The sequence below is a fragment of the Lupinus angustifolius genome, unplaced genomic scaffold, assembly GCF_001865875.1.
Source record: "Lupinus angustifolius cultivar Tanjil unplaced genomic scaffold, LupAngTanjil_v1.0 Scaffold_367, whole genome shotgun sequence".
Lineage (NCBI taxonomy): Eukaryota > Viridiplantae > Streptophyta > Magnoliopsida > Fabales > Fabaceae > Lupinus > Lupinus angustifolius.
The window spans coordinates 329,564-340,661 of NW_017727765.1; the positions used below are offsets into that span (position 1 = coordinate 329,564).

The following is an 11,098-nucleotide window of genomic DNA, read 5'->3' on the forward strand; positions in this document are numbered from 1 at the left end:
AATTATAGGTGAAAAACAGAGAAGTTTTTTTCTATTTTTGAAAAAGGAGAAATTTTCATATCTTGACAGTTTCAGTGATTTCCTTTTGTTAATCTTATTCCTTCATTTTCATCTCTATATATGAGATTCATCACAGGGTAGTGTGCATAATTGTTAGTGTATGTTTTAGCATACTGAAGGTGCATTGGAAAGTAGTACACATAATTTACGGTCGTTTTGTGAATTTATTTATTTGTGGGTGTGTACGGACAAGGTCCAAGAGAGGTCTCATTGGGCTGCTTAGTTAGAAGTGATGGGGAGTATTAGAAGTTTGGTCCAAGAGAATTCTTGTGAAGAAGTGTTTGTATCATACATTTTATTTCTTATAGTGAAGCAAATCTCCCGATATCAGAAGGGGGCCTAGATGTAGTTTGCACATGGACAAACAAAAGAACTAGGATAAGATCGGTTGTGTTTTCTTCTCTCTAACCCTACTACTTACTTACTCACAATTTTCACTTTCTCGCATTATTTGAAATCTTTCATTAAGTGATCATTGCATAAGTAAACCTGATCTATTAATTTCATTTTGTATTTATCTTTAAGAGCATATTTGGTTTGGTATAATCTATGTTTTCTTGCTACATCAAAATAAATAAGAACCAAAAGATTTTGGAGAAAACAACTTGATTAATCGATTAAGTCTGCATATAATCGATGAAGTTTGCTATGTGTTAATTGATTAACTATTCATTTAACCAATTTAGATCAGTACTATGAGAATATCTTTTGCATTTCAAATCGAGTTCCTTTGTAATCTATACCACATATTCACCCATCTCTAGGTGAATATAGAGCCCTTGTTAACCAAAAAGAAGTATGGAGTGGGAGTATTTTGAAAAGATTAAAGTGACTAGAGTATATAAGGCTGATTGCAATTATTGTAAGAAATAGCTTGACGAATGTTCAAAGAATGGAACAAAACACTTCCACAATCATATGAAGTTGTGTATTCAAAAAAATATTCTGACGAGCGGCCATGACAAATGACACTCATTTCTAATGCCTAAAGCCTCACAAGGCAAGCAAGAGTTGGGAGTTGGAACTTATGATGCGGAAAATACAACACAAGAAGCTCGTAGTTGCAATTATTATGCACACTTATTCACTATCAATAGTAGATCGTGTTGGTTTTAGGAGGTACTCAGCTTCCCTTCAACCATTGTTTCAAGTTCTTTCTCAAATCACTATCAAGAAGGAAATATTGAAAATATATTATTTTGAGAAAGAATGTGCTATGAAGATTCTGGATACTCATAAAGGAAGAGTGACCATTACCTCATATACGTGGACTTCAAACAATCAAAAGAGGGGATATATGATGGTCACAACTGACTATATTGATTTTTCTTGGATTTTACAAAGTCGAATCTTGAGGTTATTAAAATGTATAACTCTATATTTTCTGTTTTTTTGACGAACTTATTGAATGCAAATATTGTAATTTTAGGTTCATTTATGTTCATGCCCTCACACTAGTGATATACTTTTCCATGCGTTGGTTGAGTGCTTTTTGGTTAGAACATTGACAAAAAATTATCAACTAATACTCTAGATAATTGTAGTACAAATGATACTATGATTCAAACAAGGAAGGATAAGTTGAGATTGAGAAATTTGTTGAGTGATCGGTATTTATTTAATATGTATTGTTGTGCACACATGCTAAATTTAATAGTTAAATATGAATTAGAAGTTGTGAAAGATGGAATAAAGGATTCGAGGTACTATAGCATATTGGAATGCTACACCAAAAAATAATGAAAAGTTTGAGGAGACTTCTAAACAATTGTGAGTTCCTTATACTAGAAAGTTAAATTTAGACTATCCAACTAGATAGAATTCAACTTACAAAATGTTTGAGGTTTGCATATCATATATGAATGTATTTAATCGGTTAAGACAACATGATACTCAATACACTTTTTCCCCAACTTCTAACACATGTTTTCCCAACTTCTAACACTTGTGAGCGACTAAAATTAATTAATTCTATATCTGAGATGATTTGTCATTCTAAGTATCCAACTTCTAACACATGTTTTCCTAAGATGTGTTGGATTAAGTTAGCAATAACTCAACAAGTGAATTCCTCTAATGAATTGATTAAAAGGAAGGTAGAGAAGAAGATGACTAAATTTGAAAGGTATTGGAGTATAATACATGATATTATAGGACTTGCTATAATTTTAGAATCTAGATACAAAATGGCATTACTTGAATGCTATTTTGATAAGTTGTATGATCATAACACATGTACACAAGTTACTAGAATTACCATTAAACTGATGAATAGTATTTTGAATTACCATTTTCAATTACCATTTTGAAGACTATTAGTTGTTGTTTGATGTACTCACATGTTGATTGTTTTAAATTCTATTTTTCGTGTCTACATTTGAATTGAATTTATTGCCTACTAAATTTTAACTACTGCCTCAATTGAAGAAGACTTGTATTTAGCCTAATACATCTATGATGTTTTAAAGACTTGTTCTTTTATTTTAATTTTTATGATATTTTGAAGAATAGTATTTCAAACTAGAGTTATTGTTACTATTGGTTTTCACCCTCCAAGAGAGTGCAAGACTAAGATTGCAACTAAGAAGGGGGGGGGAGTGAATTAGTTTACTTAAAAGTATGACCACCTTTTCTGCAAAATCAAGAGTTAAGTGCAGTGGAAAACATTATGCAGAAAATTAACAAGTAAAAATCAAGAGAAAAGGAGAAGAGAGTACACCGAGTTTTGATATTGGTTCATCTTCTTGTCCAGTGAAGGTCACGTCCAGTACTCTTGCAGCATAAGAGATTTCTTCACTAAATATTATGAGTTATAATTACAATATCTCACCCCGAGACCTCTGTATACCTTACACACTCACTAATACTTATGTCACTTCTTGAAAAACACCTTTTCAAGTGACTCTATCCATTTTCTTATCACACGCTTGTGAAAGAAATAATTCTGCAATGTCAATGAAGAATTTACAACAATGGCAGGATTGCCTTTACATGTATTGAATGTAATATCACTTGCAATCTGATAACTCTTTGTATATTAAGTAATAAATCTCTTATATGTTTGTAAAACTTTGAAACATTTTACGTAAAGCAACTCAGAAAATTACTTTGAAAGTTTAAGAAAAAGTTGCAAAAAGTGCAGAAAATATTTTAGAGAATTTTCAGAATTATGTTTGAAAGTTTGTGTAAGAGTTATATGTTTGATTCTAAGTTTAAATGTCTTTAAATGGACTTTCCAACCAGCCATAAAACATCTTTGAAAGGGTAGGATTTGATTGGAATGAAACCATTTCTTTTGTCATGAAAACCATTCATTTTGAAATCTGAAAACTGATGCAACAACTCTCAGTAATTGATTACAACCTTGAGTAGTCGATTACTCAAATACGTTGTCCAACTGGGCATTTAAAATTTAGTTAGAGTAATCAATTATAGGATTTGAGTAATCGATTACCCTGCACAGTTTTTGTTGGGTAACTGGTTTTCTCACTTATGTAACATGTTACTTAGATACAGTAACCTGTTACACACTATTTTTGAAAATTGTTTTGTTTATACTTGAAGTGTTTAAATTTTCTTAAAAAATAGTTTGAGCATTACTACTATTGTATATACGAGTATAGTATAGAAGTATGTATTTAGACTTAGACTAATTTGTCTTGAAGCTTTGTCTTCTTTGTCTTCATAAGTATTCTTCATTTTCTTCTTTTTGGTGATGTTGGTGTCTTCATCAAAACCGTTCCAAGGTCATGAGCAAAGATCTTCTTCACAATCTCCCCCTTTTTGATGAAGACAAACCGATATCTTATTTAACAATGTAGTTTTCTGAGAGCAGCATACTTTGAGAAATGTTAAGATGACTTGAGTATGCTCCTTATTTTGTATGCTCCCCCTTTCATTTGGCGTTATGTGCCGGAAAGAAATTTTATAGAAAATACACTTCTCCCAACTTTTCTCTCCCTTTTGACTTCATCAAAAAGTAGAAAAGGCAAGAGTTTCCAGCATAATGTATATATAGCATACAATATGTATATGACAAGCATAAAAGTAATCATAAAAGTTATATCGCATAGCAGTAATAATAAAAGTTAAAACATTGTTCAAACCATAACAAAAACAACAAAACAATCAGCAAATTGTCCAAATCCAGGAAAACGTTACAACCAGAAAATCCTAACAACAAAAGTAATCTAAGACTCAGGTTCAGAGTTGTCTTCATCAATGTCCATACTACTCATCTTAGAATAGAGACCATGAAGGTCAAACTTGATTTATTGATTTTGAGCATCAAGAGCATCCATCCGGTTAGAAATGTAGCCTCAAAGAGAAAACAACTCATCCATAATCATCTGATTTGAAGGTATGATAGCAGATCAGAAAGATTGAGCATGAAACTCAGAAGGTTGAGGTTCAGGAGGGTTAGGAGGGGCATGTTCTGATTGATTAGCAAGAGCAGTCGGTCTATCAGTTCTATGCTTATAGGTGTGGTCATTAGGATTAAAATAGAAGCCCATTTTGTGGATTACGTCCACATCAATATGGCTTTCACGAAGATTGAGAGAGAGACCTTGGTTTTACCAGCAGTAGAAACACCGAAATGTTCAAACATATTGGTTATGAAGATTGCATAGGGAAAAGGGCTTTGAGTTCCTCGACCAGTCCACATTTGTCTCATTATCATCTGAGCCCAATTGATTTTGGTGTTATAATTCATAGCATACAACAATTGAAGTTCTATGTCACTGATATGAGAATGGTTTGAAAATTTAGGCAAAATGACATAGTTCAGAAAGTAATGAAGCAAATGGTCCTCAAGTTTGAGATGTCCAGCAGTTAGGATATCTCTATTTTTAACAGTCTTACAAAAGCCATGTTGCTTACGTATTTCTATTTCCCCTTTCAAAATTCTACACAGAAAATAGTAGAAGTCCTTTCAATCGTAGTTATCCCCATCCATTCACAAACAGGGCTGAAACCTATTGCGCTACTTTGAGTGGGTATGATACAGCACAATGAACTAAAAGTTTTAAAATCTAACACAATGTCTTTTCCTTTCACATAGGAAGTAAGACGGTTTTTCCAGAAGTTCAAGTTGCAGTAAAATACTCTAACAAGTTCAAGATATATCCTTTGATTCACAGCAAAAATTGAAAAGGTTTTGTTATCGTAAAATATAAGGGAAAAGAAAATATTCAAACACAAAGTTCCCGACATTACCATATTTTGGAGTAAATATGGTTCGTCCACGGAAGTGCTCTTCGAAGACTTTGCGTTCTTCATCGTTTGCGAGAAGTCTTGATAAATCCAAAGGGTTAGACTCCAAGGATGAAGGCCCTTGCTCCTTTTGAGTCACGTGAATGCGTTGCTTCTTTGATCTTGAAGAAGATGCCATGGATTGGGTTTTTGAAGGTTTTAGGGTTTTGGATTTGGGGTTGGGTTTTTTTTATTTGGTCCACTAATCACGAAAATGATGGTATAGAAGTGTTTAGAATTGAAAATGTGATATGAATAGACACAAAAATCATTTAAAACGAATGAAAAATGAAGTTTTTAGAGTTTTGGGAGGTTTACACGAGTGAGAGAGAAGGAGGAAGAAGATGAGTTTGAAAAAAATGCAGAAAATCATATATACCTCCACACAGTAATTGGTTACTCACTTTGAGTAATCGGTTACTCAGTTTTAAGAAATTTAAAAATTTCAAACAACAACTTTGAGTAATGGATTACTCACTTGAGTAATCAGTTACTAAAACTCATTGTTCAATCCTGTAATCGGTTACTCTCTAGAGTAATCGATTACTAACCCCATAAAAAATTAATCTTAGACATATTGATGCTATGAAAATGATTTTTGACCCAAAATCTGAAAGTTTAAACATAAGTTAACACATTTAAGTACAAGTAGGCATCAGATAAACATAATGAAGCACACATATAATCATATAATCATGTTGAGATAGGTAAGGTTCATCAAGAATGTCTAATTCACGTCTAATTTTATAAAAAGATTCTTTAGCCAAGGCTTTAGTGAAAATATCTGTTAGTTGGTTATGAGTATCAATGAATTCTACAGTCACATCTTTCTTTTGGACATGGTCCCTAAGAAAGTGATATCTTATATATATGTGTTTGGTTCTAGAATGCATAACTCGATTCTTTGTGAGGTTTATAGCACTAGTATTGTCACATTTTATAGGAGTCTAGCCTAAGTCTAAGCCATAATATTGTAATTGTTGTTTAAGCCACAACACTTGGGTACAACAACTACCTGCTGCTATATATTCAGCTTAGCATTGCTTAGGGCAAAACACATGCTTGAATCTTGCAAGACCAAGAGACTAAACCATTTCCTAAAATATGACAAGTACAATTTGTACTTTTTTTCCTCTCAGGTTTGCATCCAGAAAAATATGAATATGAATAACCAACCAAATCACATATACTTCATTTTGGATACCACAATCTAACGTCAGTTATGCCTTTAAGATATTTCATGATTCTTTTAACAACAACTAAATGTGATTCTTTTGGGTTAGATTGATAGCGTACACACATACATACACTAAACATGATATCAGGTCTACTAGCAGTTAAATATAAAAGAGATTCAATCATACCTCAATACTTTGGTATTTGAATGCATTTTCCAGTTTCATTTGTATCAATGTAAGTACTAGATCCCATAGGAGTAGCTATTGGCTTGTAGTCATCCATATCAAATATTTTCAGCAAATCTCTGTAATACATGGATTGACTTACAAAATTTCCATTATCAAGTTGTTTGATTTGTAATCTAAGGAAGTCATTCAACTTCCCCATCATGGACATTTCAAACTCTCCTTGCATCATTTTGCCAAAATCACTGCACAAAACTTCATTAGTAGAACCAAAAATAATATCATCTACATAAATTTGAACAAGAAGATTACAATGATTTATTTTATTTATAAAGAGTGTAGTGTCAACCTTTTCTTTGGTAAATCCCTTTTCAAGTAAAAATTTGTTAGACGATCATACCATGCACATGGAACTTGCTTCAAGCCATAGTGAGCTTTCTTCTTTCTTTAATTTGTCTCGCGACCCAATTTTCGGTTGGAAGACCGACTCTGTGACTTTGGAGTCGCCACTACGTTTTTGCGGTTAAAACATAGAAAACTCTCTAGTAAGCCCAATTTGGATAAAAAATGGTCTTTGAATAGAGACTCTGAATTCGGGAGTCGATTACGGATCGAGGAAGGTATTAGCACTCCGTCCGCCCGTATTAAAACGGTACCCTCACTAATCACACAATTTTTTATACCCTTAATACTTAGTCATTTAAAATTCACTTAGTAAAACTGAATATTTTATATTTACATCTGACAAGAGGTTATCTTGCTCCTATGTATCCCCGGGTGCAATGAGAAATCAAGAGTACGTAGTTCTAGTTCGAAAATTGTTTAGTTACTTTGGTTAATTGTTAGAAAATATTGGTAGATTTAGAAGTATTATTTTATTGAAATAATTAATTTGGATTTTGTTCAAAATATATAATTGTTTTGATCCAATGAGACTAATAATTTTAGAGACGGTGTTGGTCGTAGACCTTCCCCTCATTTTCAGGGGAGCTAGAGACGACTCGAACCATGACCTTACTATAAAAATCCCATAAAACTTCTTCGGTAAAATAGTTTCTAATTATTTATAGAAATAGAACTTAGCAATAAAATAGTTAATAGTTTAGAGACGGTGTTGGTCGTAGACCTTCTTCTCATTTTTGGAGAAGTTAGAGACAAATCGAACCATAACCTTACTATAAAAAATCCCCTAAAATTTATTTGGTGAAATAGTTTCTAATTACTTATACATAAAGAATTTAGTGATAAAGTAGTTTATTAATTATATATATATATAAGGAGTTAATAGTTTAGAGACAGTGTTGGTCGTGGACCTTCTTCTCATTTTCTCATTTTCAGAGACGTTAGAGACAACTTGAACCATAACCTCAGTATTCGGTTATTTTTAGGTATAGAATTTTGAGTGATGAAATAACTTTACTAATTATATAGGGAACTAAGTGATAAGAATTATTTGGATTTGGCTATATATTGGATTAAGATTGGTTGAGTTTAATTATATATAGAATTAAGCATAACAAAAAAAATTACTCAAACAAATTAGTATAATAAAACACAAATAAAAAATCAAAACAAACATACATAACAAAACAAAACAACAGGGGTGTGGCATACGGGTTTTTAAGAACCCAAAATCCCAAATCCCAAAAGGGATTTTGAAATCCATAACACCCTCTACTTCTCCAATTCTCTTCTCCCTTGGCTTGGTTCACGATGGTAGTGGAGGGAGGCGACCAATAGGCCTTCGACGGTGGAGCTTCAAAGACACCATCCATTCATGGCGGCTTGAAGAATTGGGGGTCATCCTCTCTAATTTTTTACTTTCCCTTCTCGGTTTTAGCGGCAACGGCAGTGATTAAGAGTCACCGGTGGCCGAAAACAGGCTGGTCAAGATGTCTTGGTGGAGGCATGACTCTGAGATCAGGCGGTTCGGTGTCGTGAAGATGACGATGGTCAATTTCGAGCATGGGTAACCAATATCACGACCGTGTATCGACGAAGAGGTTGTAATCATCTTCTCAATCTGTTCTTTATTTCTTAATTCATGATCTCTTATCTTTTTGATAAATCTTTTTTATCCTTCATAGCCTCTCATTCTCACGGTGGACACCTTATTAATGCAAACCGATTGTTGATTTTAATGGTTAATATGTGATAGAAAGCTATGCAATGAGTTAAAGTGGCTAAGTTACAGTAAATTGTATATAGAGTTTAATGGAGACTTTATCAATAAATTTCTCAACTTCTCCTATCATGTTTGCTAAAGGCAGAATGCTAAATTTATATCTTTCCTGGAATGAATTTGCAGTGTTAAACATAAGATAACATAGAAAAGGGGTTCCTACATCTTACAGTTAAACAATTTTCAGAGTGATATGCATTATAATAAAAATTGTTCTTATTCTTCATAATCAGGACTTCTTTTATGAATCGAAGAAAATGCTAGTACAGTACCTGTTAGAATTTATGTATGTGGTACGAGTAGGGTACAACAACCTTCTCCTTTATCCTTTGGGTCTTTCTCCTTTTCGTGGATTGAGATGATGCTCTCTTTTACCCAATATGCAAAGTAGTACTTCTTCCTTTTCTCTCAAATACCCCTGTTTTTATCCTTTTTCTGCTATGAAACTCTCTCTTTTTGGTTTGTCTCTCCTTTTGTGTGTATGTTTGATATCTCTTTTTTTCTCTTGTACTTGTGCTGCTCTCTGACTAGTTTTTTTTTTTGTTAACTGTGGGTATGGGCTGTTCTCTTTATACTGGTTGAGGATTCTGTGTCTTACCTTTTGGATTGCCAAGAATAAGGGTAACGTTCCTAATCCTTTCATTTTCTGATTGCTCTATTTAAAACTTCTCCATGAATATTGCTTTTTATGGATATTGATGCTTCAATTTGTAACTGTTTGAGAGTAAATTTCGTTTTGCCTCTTTGTCGTCCCCCTTGTCTGATGATGTACGTATATCTCTTTCATACTGACTGGCTTAGGTGTAAACCCTTCAAGTTCCAAATTGGGTGTTACTGATCTTTGTTTAATCCTTTTATCCTGACTGTTCCACTTTAATGTTGCCATCATTGTTGCCAATTATGTGGCTTGAATAACTGGTATAATCACTGGTAGGATAACAGTGCAGCCTTGCCATCTCCTTTTGAAACTCTGCTGATTCATGAGTGATTTTCTTTGGTGCTTGTTAAAACTGTGTTACTGAAAAACAAATCTGCATCTGTTTAATCATTCTCGGTTTACCCCTTTTCTTTTCCTTTTTTGCAGGAACGACTATCAGAGACATCATCAACACTAGGCTTCATTATGTGCCAAACTGTGACCACCTTCTCCATGCAGGAAGACCGTATTATGCTGTCCAATTAATTGTTGCACTCACTTTGCTTATATTCATCGCCAATTTTAATATTCTATTTGTTTTTTGCAGTGGATGATTCTAATTTGGTGTTAGACTCTTTGGCCAAGCTGATTATAACGACTTAAGTTAAAGGTTAGTCTTCTATTCTTTCACTTTGATTAGTATTCTTTTCTTTTACTTGTTTTGTTTTGAATGAGATTTGTTAACTATTGTTGCAGATAACGTAGTTGTGTGAAGTATAATTGAACAAGCAAGGAGTAGTTCCTTCTATGCTCCATCTTAAATGTGCCGATTCAGCATGATCTCTCTTCCAATTATAAATTTCAAACCAGTGCAATTTACCCTTCCATTTGAAGCCGGAAAAACAATGTATATCCTTGAAGAACAAAAATATTATAGTGAAATGAAAAAATGTATATTCCTCTTGGTAGTTGAGATAATGTACTCCAAGGTCATCGTCTTTGCAATGAAGAGTTAAAATTGTGCCTTGGGATAAACCACTCTTGATGTAAACATGTATTCTAGGGTAAATGGATATGCATGCGTGGTTGTAACCATGAGATTGGAAGAAAGTAGTAAAAGTAGGCAGAACATGAGGACATAGATACTTGGTTTAGCCGTCATCAATTTTGCTAAATTATCAAGGTTCTGTTGTAATTTGGACGCTCAATTATTGAACTCTCGATTCTAGCAGTAACTTTAGTATATCAATTAAATTATGGTGAGCTCATTAAGAAATCTCCTGATTTAATGCATGTATTTTTTTATACCAGGTACCCTTTTATTACAAATTTGTGCCACTGTTTGTATGATAACTAGTGTATGCTCTCGAGTAACTTTATGTCCAGATTATGATCTTTCATAGCATTAATCAAGCAACGCTTTAATTCTCAACTCGTATTGTTATTATCAAAACCTTCGTCCGACATACTAGTTAGGTGGATGGATATGCTTATACTAATGACAGTAATTGAATTATTGAAAACAAATAGAGAAGCGCAGTGGTAGTAACTACAAATTTTACACATTTAACTTAACAAAATTTGATTTAGAAAGAAACTTCG

At 33.2% G+C, this 11,098-nt stretch overlaps 1 long non-coding RNA gene across 1 annotated transcript; it reads left to right on the top strand.

The window, feature by feature from the left end:
• The first annotated feature begins 8,296 nt into the window (after nt 1-8,296).
• On the top strand, nt 8,297-10,778 carry LOC109341096. Its single transcript, XR_002106892.1, has 4 exons — nt 8,297-9,480; nt 9,944-10,022; nt 10,104-10,166; nt 10,253-10,778. It is a non-coding gene; the product is annotated as an uncharacterized LOC109341096 (long non-coding RNA).
• Nucleotides 10,779-11,098: the final 320 nt, after the last annotated feature.